The 16076-nt window shown below is 36.5% G+C and overlaps 1 protein-coding gene and 1 long non-coding RNA gene across 3 annotated transcripts in view; one reads left to right on the plus strand and one right to left on the minus strand.

Annotated features, from left to right (window-relative positions):
* Con (leucine rich repeat protein connectin) overlaps positions 1 to 16076 on the minus strand; it is a 103324-nt gene that overhangs the window by 50356 nt on the left and 36892 nt on the right. The gene's annotated exons all lie outside the window — the stretch shown is intronic.
* LOC139105654 (uncharacterized) overlaps positions 44 to 16076 on the plus strand; it is a 51997-nt gene continuing 35964 nt past the window's right edge. Inside the window, exons 1-5 of the long non-coding RNA XR_011546221.1 lie at positions 44 to 263; positions 955 to 1182; positions 1330 to 1404; positions 1552 to 2177; positions 2460 to 2507. This is a non-coding gene — a long non-coding RNA (uncharacterized lncRNA). The remainder of the gene's footprint in view (positions 264 to 954; positions 1183 to 1329; positions 1405 to 1551; positions 2178 to 2459; positions 2508 to 16076) is intronic.

Genomic DNA, 16076 nt, shown 5'->3' on the forward strand with positions numbered 1-16076 from the left:
CAGTGAGATAAACGAGTCGTCGACAACGGCGAAGTGCCTGCAGACGCAAGCGGCGCATGTGCCGTACCGCCGCACCCATAATAGAAACAGCTTTCTACCATTCCCCTTTCGGACACTGGCCCAGTATCGGTGTAAGAGGCGTCGCGTGAATGTCGATAGTTCTACATTAATTTAAGGAACGACGATGCATCCGTAGTGCAAAATACGCTCCGGTACCTACGTTCTTGCGGACAGCACCAGGGATTATTTATCTTCCGTTCAAAGTAAATTATATATTTATTTATACGTGAATTAATCTTTAATTCTTTTTTGGCGTTTGCATAACCTACAAATGATCGATTGATAGCTCCGAGCAAGCTCTGATCGAGCGGATTGACAATGAACTTTCAGTGCTATTACCTGCGTTTCTGCCGGCTTGTTACAGAAAATAGAATTTTCTGTAACACGACGAAACGTCGTTGATAGCACTGAAAGTTAATCGTCGATCAGATGGGTCGGAGCTTGCTCGGAGTGGGACTTAATGGTCAAGAATCGCGACGTTTATAGTTAGAAATTCGTCATATATTGAGTGTGAGCATGAGGGCAGTATTTTTGTGTAACGCATTATCGCTACGTAGTGGGTGAATAGAGGTGAGGAGCTCGGGCAGCTTACGTAACCGAGCGGGGGTGAGGGGTGAGGTCTACGTGACTCGCGCGCGCGACGATCACGTCGTAGCTGCGTACATGCGGCCGACTACGTACATGTGTTGTGCGCCAGACCTACGACAATCTTGCAACCTACACAATCTCGGTGGTATATAAGACTCGCGCGCGATGTTCACATTATCGTGTCGCGCACGATGCCCAGCTACGCAGCATCGCGAGCGAGTCTACACGCGCCGTAAAATAATTATTAAATTTTTACAGTGTATTTATACTTGTTATTCGTGCATTAAAACTATTGTTCTGTTTCAGATCCAAAGGAGAAGCTAAAGCGTTCTCGTTGCCGTTTTTCCTGGATCAAACTGCAGCCGATTCGTCAAATTCTTCTGGAAGTGCCATAGAGTATCGCGCGATATTAATTTATTTGAGAGTGTCACGAATGCCTTGTGTACTGAAGGAAGTTTCGGCCAGATACATGACGTCCTGAGAAGAGAAAGAGGCCTCGTAGAGGCGTTTTAGATCAGGGGAGTCAATCTCAAAGTAAGGATGTGTCATTTTAATCATAAATAATTTATTATTATTATTATTTTATTGGAAAAATAATTAGAGACATGTAATAATTTTTTTTAACAGCGGAAATTATTTTGTAATGTTAACATTTTAATTCTTTTTGTTTTTATATTACAGAATCCGACCAGATACATCCTGAGAGGAGGAAGCGGCCTCGAAAAGGCGTCTTGCATTAGCGGAGCCAACCCCTAGGTAAGAATTTGTCGTTTTAATTATAAGTAATTTTTGTTTAATAATTTTATTGAAAAAAATAATTAATGATGCGTATTAATTTTTTTTTTAACAGTGAAAATGATTTTATAACGTCTATAATTTAATTTTTTCGTTTTTATGTTACAGGATCATCAAAATTATAGCACTCCGCTCCAGCACAAAGATCAGTGAGTCGCATGCTATTTTTTTATAACGTAGCTAAAAATTTCGGGTGGGATAAATCTTAATGTACGCGGAAAAATTATATTAACATTATAACATAAAATAAAATAATTTAATACTGTCCCGCACCCCGTGAATAATATTTAAACTATAAAATAATGTTAATAAATAAAAATTGCGTTACTCGCGTATAACAATTGTTTATCACGTATAATTTAACTTTCTATTTACAGCCCAGTGCTCCAAGGATATTAATTAAGCAGAACGCTTGTTCTGCTTAGATAAAATCCGAAGGAGAAGTGCTCGTCGCCGAAATTACTGATTAAACGAGCTGCAGCCAGCTCGTCGGTCGTTTCGCGAGTGTCGAATAAGTTACACGGACGATAAAATTCTACTGTTCGATTTTTTACAAACTCGATTACAATACAGTGAACACGTGAGTGTGGGCAATGATTAGCTCTCTCGCGATTGTAAATTCATGGTCGGGACTTTCGTGAATGTCCAGTACGCGGAAGGACGACACGACAACCAAACTGAGAGGAGGAGGAAGCCCGGGATGGGGCATCATGCTTCGACGGAGCAACGTTTTGGTAAGAATCTTTATTTATTTGCTTAAAATTAACTGAGTTTTCTGATATTCATGTGAATAACTTTGTCATTGCAATAAAATTTTAAATATGAATTTTAATAATAAAGAAAGATAATTTGTATTTTAGAAAAAATTAATTTATTAGAGATTTTGTTGGATAATAAATAACTACATTTTTTGCTGAATTAAATAATTAATTAAGGCCACGTAAAAAGTTTATTTTTGATAGTATGACATATTTAGAACGTCTCTACAATTAATATTTTATATTTGTATGTTACAGGATTATCGAAGTTGTCTTGCTGTAACTCCGTCGCTGCGCATCGAACCGGTGAGTCTGCTATATTTTTTTTTATAATAATGAAATCTATGCGTCTTTGCTTTAAATAAAAAAAAACAACTTAAAAAGAATTTAAATATTCGAATAAATTAAAAACTATAGTTGCGTGTCGATAATTGACTCTTTAAACTTTAAAGAAAAAAACACATATGTGTAAAAATAAATACGTTTTTCGAAATAACATAATATATCACAAACATTCATACGATGATGCATCTCGCATGTATCTAACGCGAAACACTTCTCGTTTCCTTCCCGTACTTAATCCCAGTCATTAAATTTACATCATCTCGTTCCAAGTTTATCGTCGAACTTCAAAATGTCCTGTCACTCAGAGAGACTCGGGAAAATTGATGTAGATCATAATACCCCGTCATTTCTTCACGGACGACGATGGCAGCCTCGAACTTTTCGCGGAATATTTTCACAGCGAGGCACGAAAGAATCCATCGAATAATTACATTTGCGGAATCGCAAATCAGACGGTGATATCGCTCGCGAGTTCTCGATTCTTATTCCGCTTGAAAATTTTCCCTCGCCGCGGGCGCACGGGGCCGGATAATTCGTTCAAGTTGCCGGGAGCAGAGGAGGGGTGCGGGACCAAGAGAAAAACGGGGGTGGAAAAGCGCGTTTTTATTTTAGACGGAGGTCGCGGGCGAGCTGACGGCGCATCGAACTTCCGCTCGTCAGCTCGCGGACTCTGTTCAAACATTACCGGCGTCCTCCAAGAGTTCGCTACTCGCAAAGTGGATGATTCGGCCCATCGAACCGTGAATCTCTTCCCTCCCCCCGTCCCGCCGCAGAATCTCTGCAGGAAAGGGCGAGATTCTCTTGCGGCTTTTTTTTTTATCCGTGTGAAAGGAAGCCGCGTTTCCCGCGCGATTTATAAGGATACCGGCACGCCGGCGAGTTTGCAGCGTAAACGCGAAGAGAGTTTACCCCGTTTCAGGGTGTTTCTTATTTCTCCAGCTGGCGAATAATAGTTTACATGGAATAAAACATAAAATAGGTCTATCAATACTTCCCCACCGTTTCTAAAAGACTTGAATACTTGGATACCGCGAATAAAAACGTAGATTCTACGAAAAGGCGTTTTGCGTGGAGATATTGATCGCGTTCAGCAAAAGAAATTGAATATGGTTGGCGTATGTTCGAAATCCGACTAAAATTAAGAGCACATTGCAATCAGATTTACTATTTTTAGAACAATTGCAAAACAGGTTTTTTCGACCGCGCGACCATAGAATATTGGGGGAAAAATAAAGCCTAAAAAAAAAAATTTGGTGTCCGAAGCTTGAGTCAGTAACATGGCCGAGGTTAAACAACGTATTAAATGAAATTCCCGCTACAACGCGTGGTCTTGTCCGCGTAATTAACGCGCTACGCGGCCCAACAATTCCAACGGTTGCGCTAAAAACACGGCCATGTTCGTCGTCGTCGATATTCCGCGGTATTTCCACGAAAATTGAATTAATAACGCGAAGTTAATGTTCTACACAATTTTACAATAAACAAAGCTAGTATTGTATACAGTTTATCTTTACTTTTACACCGTATTGTTCGACGAACATTTGGGAGTTTCAAAACTTTTTTTAAAAACGAATTTACGTGGATAGATTTAGAAATATGTGACGATAGTAGACAACGACTCAACAGTTAGGCAATTGTTGCATTCCAAATAAAATTTTGATGGCGTTTAATGGTATAATATAATAACAAAATATATAAAATTGGTGTGTGTAATGTTCTTACACTGGGAAGAAAGTAAATTCATTATTACAAATTTTTATACCAGAGTATTTGCTTTAATAACAGTCACCGAAACTTATTCGAAACGCTACGTATATTCCCAAGATAAAAGTTCGAAGTACGGACTTAATATAAAAGAAGATAAAACATTTTTTTTTATCATAATTTTTTTTTCTATATTCCTCTTTCCTTGTCGTTTTTTGACCGTAGCGGAGTTCTAGGAAACTTTTTCGCGCGCTAAATACTTTATAAAGTAATTTGTTACTTCAAAGGAGAACATATATCTCCTTGGTTATGAAACCAAGTTCTCGCAGCCGATATTTTTAATTTCTTCGTTTTTTTTGGAGATATGTAAATTCAAAATATTCTGCAAAATTTTGAAATAAAATAATATTAAACACGTTAAAATGTTATACAATTAGTTGTATATATTTTGCAATTGTATAAAATTGTAGAAATTAATTATTTTTAATAATAAAAAGTTTTTGATAATTGTTAATTGAAATTATATACATATATTAAAATTAATTTTGTATATGTATATTATTTTAACGTAATTTAAACTTAAATAATTAATTAAAATTTTATTTTGTTGAAATATATTTTAATTGTAACAAAAATTAAAACAGTTACCTTATAATCTTTCCAAATAGAATTGTAATAAGTTTCGACTCAGTCTATTTTGATATGAGACCTGAATGATGAAATAGATGTGATCATAATTAGCACCATAATCATATCATAATATGGGCCCGCATAATAAGATCTGTTTTGTTCCGAGTTACCGATAATGTTGCAGTACAATTCCATTAATGTGAAATAGAATTCCAATTGGTGTTAATAAATGAAATTACACGATTCTGCTCAGCGAGAATTAAAACATAATATTTTAATCAACGGCTGAACTGAATTTTATGATTCGCTGAACTGATACAGTAAATTAGGAAGTAATTGCAAATCTCAATGGACAAATATACTAATTTAAACGCATAATTATTATTTTAGTGACATTAAGAAGAAAATTGAAAATTTTAAATAAATACTTAGTAATAAAAGAGAAAGTAAATAAAATTAAGGTATAATTACGTTATTAAATCTAACTACTTCTTTAATATATTATTTAATAAACTTTCTCAATTTTTATTATTTGTAAAGTTATTATTTTTTTTATTGTTATTTTATTTTTAAATTCTGCTATAACAAAAGAAGCTTTTGCGATATATGAAAAGGATTAGGTATTTTGATAATATTCGGTTGCGACATATTTTATACTAAATTGAAGTGTTCATCGTCGCAGAAATGTGGAAAACGTCCGCGCATTTCGCCATTTGCTCTAAAGCTCAAAAGCTGATAACCATGAAAAACGGTAGAAAAAGTGAGTTACGAGAACAGTGTTGAAACTTTTCGCGTTTTATTCTGCGAGGTTCGCTGACAAGCCGCCGATATAGAACGGTTCGACTTTTAGTAATTAGCTGCTCGCGTAATTACCATCCACACTAATTGTTACGTGGTGATCTATCGCTACCCGGTCAACTGAACAGTTAATTTTGGAAAAAAAAAGTTGATGGTACACTTTCCGGGAACGTTTGCCCTTGATAATATTTGATAGTAATAACTATATCACTAATTGGTACACGATTAATGTTAAAATAAGTATATTAGGTGTGATATATAATGTTGGTAATAACAAATTTGTTTATAGAGAAGTAAAAATATATATCGGAATGTATCCAAATAAAGCCGCAAAGTGGATATGTATTTTTTGCATTCACATATCTCACGATATCAGCTTTAATGTCGAAAAAGCCGCGGCGTGATCATCACGTAACCACGATCGTTTTTCACCCTAACTTACTCCGAAATCGATTCGATATTTTAGTCGAAATTTCGGCCGCGATACGCATGCATAACAAAGATATGCATACAACACGTTCATTCGACACGCATACATACGCGCACATACACATATGTACACAATGCGACCGCAATGCGCGCAAACCTTTGACACCGCAGCGCGCGATGGAATATTTTTTCCAAAAATTCGTCGCGGAACGAGCGATAACTGATGCGTTAGTCTGCCCTATAAATTTTTATAACAATGGAATTTTTAACCGGAGGAGACGACAGACGAAAATTCACCGGCGCGTATGACTTTTCATATCGTTAAATATTCATTAAATTACTTGACGGTGATAGCTCTTAATGGCTTTTCTGAATTAGGAGATCGAACAATTGAATAATTATATTTTAATATATTATTTAATTTATTATATAATATAATTCATAATGTATGAAAAATATATGGAAAAGTTGGCAGAGTATTATTAAATGATACATGGTTACATATATTTTTCAAGAATAATTTTTGAAACGCGATAACTTTAAGAGTCTCGCCAATCTTTTTCGGTTTTCTTTTGTTTTTTTTTTTTCGAGTAAAAGCCCCGAAAAACGGTAAAAGAATTTTCGAACTTATGGTGTGTACGCGTCGATCGATTTACGACTTGTCGACTAGTGAATGTCCGGTTTCCGAGAGAGATATTTTTACGAAATACCGAATGCTGAATGTAGCAGCAGACAAGCCACCGTTGTATCACTAGAAACCGCCGATCGGCGAAATCGTATTTCTACCCGAACACAATAATTTATTCCTTTATCTCCGATATTTGTAAAAATTATTTGATATTTCGTAAATACGCGTAGATAATGTTTCCTCGCATAAAAGACTGTCGTAGCATTATTTAATTATAAAAATAGATAAACATAAAAAATTAAAAATATAGGCAGATGCGCACTAAATTGATATAAAAATGAATAATTTTATCAGGACCTAACCGATTTTTACTGTAACGAGCAATCGCTTTAAACTCGTTATTTCCAAATCCTTTATCTGCCTTTAAAATTACCGCAAACGGAAAGTTAATAATCAATATGATGTAAAATACTCATAAACCACGTCAGGATTTCTATTATTACTAATTACTTTGCGTCATGTAAGGCACTTCATACGTCGATATATTTTTAACAAAGAGACTGACGAAGCTAGACAAAGCGAAAAACGCGGGCACTCGCCGCATTATTCGTTAATTACATTTTTCCCAGCTTTACTTACGCACGACCTATATACGCGGGAAAACTAATTTACCGGCTCGACTAATTTCCCATTCTTCGTCTCTCGTGGGACACGGGAGACTTTAAATTTTCCTACGGAGTACGTCACAACGATTTCAAGTTCCAAGGAAGTCGTATCTGCCCCGCGTTTTCTTTTTTATTTTCCCCGGAAATTAGAAAAATTATCTTAAATTTTCCTCGCGCTCGTCGTCAAATAAATCAATGACATAAATTTTGGGTTATCGCTTCTTACTTCTCATGAATCTTTCTCTTGCGTAAATAAAAAAATCTATTCGCCTAGTTTCTTTTCTTGAAACTCTTTCTATATTTAATTCTTCTTAACCTAAATACTTCAATCTAGTGTAATAAAAGAGTTTTTTAAATATAAATTATTCTTCTAATGTTAAAAATAATATTAGACATCAAAAAATTAATATTATAAAATAAATATTAATAAAATGCGTTGAACATAATGTTAATAAACGTATCAAATAACAGTTTAAATTTCTTTTTCTATTTCTCTCTCTCTCTCTCTCTCTTTCTCTGGCTTATTTATAATTTTTTAGGTTTGTATCTTTATTGAAGTGAAAAGGAGAAAGAGAGATAGGTAAAAAATGTTTCAATATGTATACATTTCGTTCGATTTGCAACGCAAAGTCGGCCACTTTCGCGAAATATTTCCGCATCATATAACATCAACGTTATATCTGCGTCTTTTGCTCGTGAAAGAGAAGAGATCGGTTGGATTAAAGGTTGGAATGAGAGGAGTTTCCGAGTCGTAATTCCGTCAAACTCGTAATTCCGTCAAACGTAAAAGTCGAATCGAAAAGAACGAAAAGAGAGAGAGAGAGAGAGATGATCTTCTTACGGTCTTTTCGCGGACTTCCGGCCGCTCGCGGGCGAGCAATTGAGGCGGTTGCGGCTGTTGAAGTGAACCTTTGACCTCGAGTAGCGCACTTGCGTGAACGTGCGCCAGTGGTTAACAAGCCATCCACTCGTCCCGATCAAACGTACGACGGGGTACATGGACCTAGCGTTTAGCTACGGGTGTCGCCGTAATTGCAAATCGCTCGTAAGATCCGCGATTGAAATTACGCGGGCGAACGAGTACAAAACTTAGATAACATGCCAATACTTTTACAAAACTATCCATATTTTAATAATAAATAATATTGAATTGAACGCATTTAAAACGTTGGCGAAATATAGATTGATGTTGCTAACGGTGTACCAGGAAATTGGAATAATTAATAATAATTGGCGTACGGGCGAATCTAATAAACAAAATTAAATTAAAAATTAATGCAGCGTCGTAAAGTTATATTCAAATAAGAATATTTTGATTTTCAGAAGTATCACTTCCTTTTAGAGAATAGATAGAGTCCTTAGACCTGGGAATAATTCTCGAGTTAAACATTCAAAATAATGCAAGGGGAGCGAAATTTGAATTTGTAATCGCCGTTCTCGAAACTGTTTTTAACCAACTAACATTGTAAGCTCTGCTAATTCCTACGAAACGATAGGATAAAGGATTATTCTTTTTTTTTCCTTGCGAAGATTTACTTTTTAATTTTTAGGTTTACGCGATATGTGAAAACAACAATCGGAATTGTGAGCGTATTAAATCTAAATAATTTCTAAATTTAAATAAAAAATTTAATTTAATATACATCTTTTTTTATTTACATATATATTTTAGTTTTTAAAATATTAATCAAAGTATATATAGGTTTATATACGAATTCAGTCAAATTTGAACTTTACGGATGAACACATTTGAATCAACAAATAATATCCCTTAAAATAAATGGGGAGTGTAAAGTGTATTATATACAATAAAAATAAAATATTTTTGGACAAAAATTCATAGAGAGATTTAATGCATCGCGTAGAGAACAAGAGAGAGGGAGAGAGAGAACGTGTTGCGCGGATTAATATTTACCAAGAGCGAAACAATGCATCAGTTACAATCACGAGTCGTTGACACACGCAGCACACATCGGTACATCTTCCGGTAATACATCGCGCACATCCGCGACATATCGAGTCGACGAGCAAATATGACTCGCGTAACAATTTTCCAATTTTTACGTTTAACTTACGATAACGGGGGATTACGAGTCCCGATACTCTATCAAGATAGAGAGGATGAAAAGGAAACAAATAAAAAGAATGCTAATATCGGCCTATCAAACGTCTCCTATTCGCTTCTCCGTGCTGGAAACGGCAAGAAGGATTTCATATCTAGACGCGTCCTTTATTTCCGCCGTCTTTATTTCTATTTCCGATTGAATCGCGTAAAATCGAAAACGGAAGCGACCGATCCGGATAATATGAAAGTCAATATCGCCGGCACCGCGCCGCCGCGAAAAGTACGCCCCCGGAGCCGAATTGAAAATCTATTTATGTCACCGATTTGAATGATTCGTCGAAGATGCAATTATGCTTTGTAAAATGCGCGGAAGAGTGCTTCCCTTGAATTTAACGGCCGAGAGAGCGCGGAGAGTCTCTCGGCTTTAAACATTAGGGGTATAGAGTATGTATCACCTAATTACCGAGCGTCATCGTCTCGTCTTCGCGAAACTTCGCCGGGATCAACAGCTAACCGGGAATCTTACCTGCCTGCGAGTTAATAGCTCAGCGATCCAATTAGCGACGTGGCGCGATCACGGCGCGTACTCTATTGCGAAAATCCCTATTTGACGTCTGAACGCTCCAATTACGTATCCTATCGCGAGCCGAATGCATTCTTGTATCTCACGTAATTACTACGAGCCCGCTAATCAGGCCGTAAACGTAATTGAAAAAAATCGTTCTGGAAAAAAAAACTAATCTTTTATAATCTTTTAATATAAGAAATGCGTGCTTTGCCGTTTTATATATATATATTTTTTTATTATTCTTGTTATTATTAGACATTGTGTATGTAAATTTGCAATTAATAATTTTAACTATATAATTGGGGAAATAAAGAACTAAACTCGAACATGAATTGTGGTACAATTGCTTAAGAGGAAGTACCAATATTTATCAAAGTATTAATCGCTTATCAATCCACATTGTCGTTCGCGAGTGTATTGCTTGCACATGCCAATAGTAGTAATTATGATTAAGTAAATAATAACAATAAACCCGCTAAATAATCAATTATAACCGATATTAGGTCGTTGAAAATTATTAATTTCGCAATTAATTGAGGCATTAAATAACAGCTCGCTGCGAAAACTACCTGGCAATGAAACAATCACTGCTAACAGTGTCAAATCTCGCATATATGATATTTATGCATCGACGTACGAATGCACGCCCATATACGTATACTATAGCAAATATGAATAATGAAAACCAGCTCGGAGCTACCTATTAAAATCGATCTCTCTTTTAAAGAAAAAAGGGGGGGGGGGAAAGATTTTAACAACCGGGAAGATTAATGTTTTACGATAGCTGTGACTTCACATTCAGTGCTTTCGCGAAACTCGCCGTTAATTAAGTCCACCGCTTTCATTTGCAAGTAAATGCGCCCGCTCGCTGTCGTTCATCCCGTCGTACTCGACAAATTTCCGACTATCGCGTTATCAAGCAGCGGCACGTTTTGAGCCCGGAAAAAAAAGAGAGAGAGAGAGACCGCTAACAGCACTTCGCGTTTGCCTGTTCGTTCAATCGTGCCACATAGTATGTATGGGCGGTCCATTTAATTAGAACAACGACGTTGCCCGACATGGCACGCCCAGAATGTCGGCGAATTCGATTTTCGAGCGACACACCCGGTAGATGCGCAATTTCGCGCAATCCCGTCTGGCAATTCATCAGGATTAATCCGCCGCTGTGATGCTTCGGCGTCGGTGTCGGCGTGGGTGTCGGCGTCGCGACGCGAGCCGCGCGCGTTATTACGTGCCGTTGAAGATGACAACGGCGGCGGAACCGCGTCTCGTCTACGTGATCGCCATAAAACGCGGCCAGTAGGGCCCATTCCCCCGTAGTCGCAAATACCTCCTGTGAAAGCTCGCAATTGATAACGCACGCGTAAGATATTGGGAGACAAGAGTTGTATCGTGCCAAAATGACTTCAACTTGTGACAGACATTATGATTCAAATCGGTTAATTAAAAAATGTTTATCAGTTAAGAAACATTTTTTTAATTCGCAATTAAAAGAAATTTTCTTTTTTTTTTTTTTTTTTTTACTACTAAAATAGAAGTGTTGGTTTTATATTAGCTTTTACGTTAATTAGTAATAAACATTTGGTAAATGATAGTTAAAGTAAATAAGTATGTGGAAAAGTAAAAAATTTAATTTCTGTTTCAAGCACAAGTTTGCTTTTTTCGTTATTTTTATTTCATACAATTAATTTGCATTGAGAATAATTTATGATTCTCATTTATCAGAATATTTCATAAATAATTATAAATTCAAATTTATAATATTAACAATCGGCGATCGCTATCAGATTTAATTTCTGAATTTACAAAGGATTTTATTCGTAAAGTCCCTTTGTGTATTTTAATATATTATGCATTTGTTATTTAGCTGTATACTTATTTATTTAGTTTAAAACTAATATCTCTATTTTCTCGGTATTAAAATATGCAAGAAAAAGGTAAAAAATTTATATGTTAAAATTGTTTCACGCTATGGCAACTCACTAAAACATGATACATAGCGAGTCTCTCGGATTGTTGACGTTCATTCCGATGAAAGTTTATCTGGCAAAATTAAAATCGATTTTCTTGTTTCGTTTTAATAGTATTTTCTAAAATGGAAAATCTCTAAATTAATATATATTTTAACTTAATTTTAAGTAAAAATTGAATATACACAGATAGTTGATTGTTCAATATTTTAATAATGGACAAAGCTTGCAGAATATTTTTCCCTTGTACACCTATATTTCACATACATATACGCGTGGCGTGAAACAGTTTAACATGTATTGCACGTACATATATGCGTATACATATGTATGAGAAGTGGCAAACGGCGCTCTCTTCGTAGAAAAACGTTCATCGCAATAGGGATGACTTTGCGATCGCGATACAACGAGAATTCGGAAGAGTGATCCGAATCAACCTGCAGTCCGGCAGGTCCGGCCAGTTGCCGTGATGCCTGGGGAATCGATGCCTTTGCATGATTCAAGCGTAATGTCCGTCAGTCGCATATGCACACACACACATGTCTGTGGATTTCGCTCTTTCCAGCGCGCTGTCTGCCCTCCTCGTATCGAGACGCGCTCCGCTATATGTACGTACAATCGGACCCGAGTTTCCCTCCCTTTTCAAACATTAATGCATCGTCTTTCGTCATGCAGTTGCCCGACGCCAACCCCGCGCCGCGACGGCGTCGACAAGGGGAAACGATCGCTTTCGTCGGAATACCATTCCCGTCCATCCCCCGGTTTTCCCTCCTCCCGGTGTTATTTTGCTGTTACAATCGCAACGAAACAATAGAGACCTCTCTCGCAACAACTTCTGTTTACAATAAAAATGTCTAAAAAAAAAAAAAAATTGATAACTCCGCGCGGTATACACAGCGATAGGAAGTCAATTTAAATTTAGCAGACGCTCTGTGGAAATTTCCTTTAAATCGGAACACGGTCCGCGTATTTTGTGGAAAGTAAAGTGTCCCACTTGCAATTAACAGATTACAGATTTGATTTTGAAATTTTATTTTTAATTCGACTGAATTTCCATTAAGTGCGCGTAAAAGAAATATGCTGTACGCAAATCTGCAATAATTTGCGAGTACATTGTGTAATTTGTATTCACGGTAAATACTATTGAGTTTATCGCAGCCCCGTTTATACATTTCTATCAACTCGCGATCGCGAGCGACCATAATGCATTATTTTTTACTCTCCCGCTACGTTATTCTCTCCCCCGCGATTACGCGATTGCCCGTCGATCGCACCATTCATTTCCCTCCTTCCAGCGAGTCGGAAAAGTTTTCGTAGCGGCGCCATAAACTTTCTCGGGCGTGCACGATCGACCATCGGGCACTCGACATCGGAGCGATTTTTGCGAGCTACGCGAACTCACAAGCTTTCTTTGTCGCTCAGCGGTATACAAAAAAAAAAAAAAAAAAAAAAAAACGCGGAATAACGTTATGTGAGATCCGCGTGAATCATCATCCTCGTGACGAGATCGAGAACCTAAACTCGCACATACATGTTCAGAGAGATTTTTATCTTCCGACTAAATCGTTTCTAGACCAATTACGACGTTAAATTGGTTTTCTTTTCTTCCGCCCCTCTGATAAATTAACGAAAAAGAGATTTTACTTAAATACCAGCTGACGTTTGTTCGATTTTTTTTTTTTTTTTTTTAATAGAGTGCTTACGTATTTGCGAATGTATTATGAATGTAGCCTACAAATGTGTAACAAGTGTATAATTATTAAAATAATTTGACATAGAGTTAAATACAGTTAAAATAAAAACGTAAGTTAATAATAATAATACAATTAAAATAAAGCAGGAGTTAGTAACAATATGGTTAAAATTTACTGAAAATAATTATAGATCTTTATACAAATAAAAGAGACAATCTCGTTTCTACGACAAAGATCAATTCGGGATTATTTAGAAATTACATATACACAAACCATTAAAAAATTATTATTATCCGTACGTTATAATTAAACGCAATGTTGTATTACATTACATAGACAATTAAATTATCTATTTCTTCAAAATTATTATTCCGAATACATTTCCCCGGCCCGAGATGCATTTATTATATGATTTTCCGCCGTGCATTATATTTTATTTCGCGGCCAAACGTATTATGGATTAAAAACGATAACCGGGATATTATTCGACACGCAAGTTGCACCACGGTGTGCCGTAATTGGAATAATATTGGTATGGCAGCAGCGTAGAGTGAATAGACGCGTGTGTGCGGAACGCCCCGCGGGTGCTCCGCGGTTTCCGCGTTGCACCTACGGTTCCTCTTATGCCTGCATTGTTAATGGAAATTCCGGATATAATCGTCGTATCTACGCGGGCTCGTTCTTGAACCGTTGCGCGACGACATTCGTTTCGTTTACCTTTGTTCCCGACGTGCGAGTTTATTGCCCTAAACACGACCGCTGTTTCGCTTGCGTCTCTTGTTGACATTGAACGCGAGAAATATATAAATTAAACAAATGCGGTTTACGTGTTCTCCGACCGAATTAACAATCTTCGCGCGCTTTAGGCTAAATGTGAGAGGACTCTGAACGGCAGCGAAATAATTTATCGCACAAATTTCATCGGGCTTGTTGGCGGCGGCTTGTTTATCGGCTGCTAAACCAAGGTTTTACGCGGCCAGTTTGATTTCAATCATCGGAAGTTTGTCGGAAGTTTCACGCAGAACCGCGCACGCATCGAAGAAGCGTTTAACGAGCGTGCGAAATATTTGCTAAAGGCTGCCGCCACGTGATTCGCGCGTTAACCCAGTTATGGTAATAACTATTCACGCGGTCTGGAATTGCAGTTATTTCCTTAATATCGAGCGGTCTAATTCGCGCCTCGCGAGGAAGAGTGATTTATCGCGGACGAGTTCGAAGGATTTAATTTCCGGACAGCTCGTTTAGTCCTTTACCCGCCCCTTTAATCTGCCTCCCTTTCTCTTTCTTTTCTTTTTGGGAAATGAATGATTACTTTTCAATTCGTATGGAAGAATGAACCCACCTTTCTCTCTCTTTCTTTTTTTTTTCTTTTTTTTTCTTTTTTTTTCATGTCTGGTTCTCCATACTTCGCCATCTAATATCGGGATAAATAAGTCTAATAAATTAATTGATCCTCGCCTGGTTCCGCAGGCCGTTACCTCACCCCGGCGTATAACGTCGATGATTTAAACCGGATTTTAAAGCGGAAGCTTCAATATATTTGAGAAATTTCTTTCCGATAGGCGACACGTGTAAAATCGAACACACTTGTCGAGTGATTTAACTCATTACGGTCGAAAACCCGCTGATATATTCTTGTTGTTGCTTTGATAAACGATCTGACATGTCTTTTTTTTAACATTTTATCGTTAATAATGTTAATAAATAGTTTAACTTGCAGGGTAAAAATTAAATTTGTCAAAATTTTTTTTTATTATAGTTATAAATATCATATTAATAATTTAATCATTTTTCCAAGTTTTTATATTATTTCTGAACTTTCGTCATTTATATACTAAAATAAGTTTTTTTTTTAATATTTAAAAGATTAGAAAGATTGTTTTAACCAACGCATAATAGAAAAGTTGACATAAATACATGGCAGTAATTAGCTTGACGAATATTGACGGACGATATGTCGACATGTTGTCGAATTAATTAAACGTTATTGCATTTTCGAGCAAGTCAAGACGTGCACTATCTAAAATTAGTAGTCGACTAATAGACGATACGTCATTCTATCTTCATTACTGTTGACGCCCCTTGTTCCCGTCCGATTCGTCGTGGTATTTTTACTCGGAACGTTTCATCGTTTCAACCGATCTAATGCGAAGGTTTTGGATTTCAGCGATTTCATGTTACAAGTACTTCCTTTGTCTCATATATCAACGTACAATTTGCGCTATTATTGCGAGGATACTTTTTGGAAAGTTTTTCATCGGATAGTATTAACGTTTTATGTTGTTTTTGTAAATTAAGAATAATTGAGACAGAATTAAATTTTTCGAGTACTAGATGGGTTAATTAAATTAATAATTATACATATACAGATTTATCTAG

The sequence above is a fragment of the Cardiocondyla obscurior genome, linkage group LG01 (assembly GCF_019399895.1).
Source record: "Cardiocondyla obscurior isolate alpha-2009 linkage group LG01, Cobs3.1, whole genome shotgun sequence".
Taxonomy (NCBI): Eukaryota; Metazoa; Arthropoda; class Insecta; order Hymenoptera; family Formicidae; genus Cardiocondyla; species Cardiocondyla obscurior.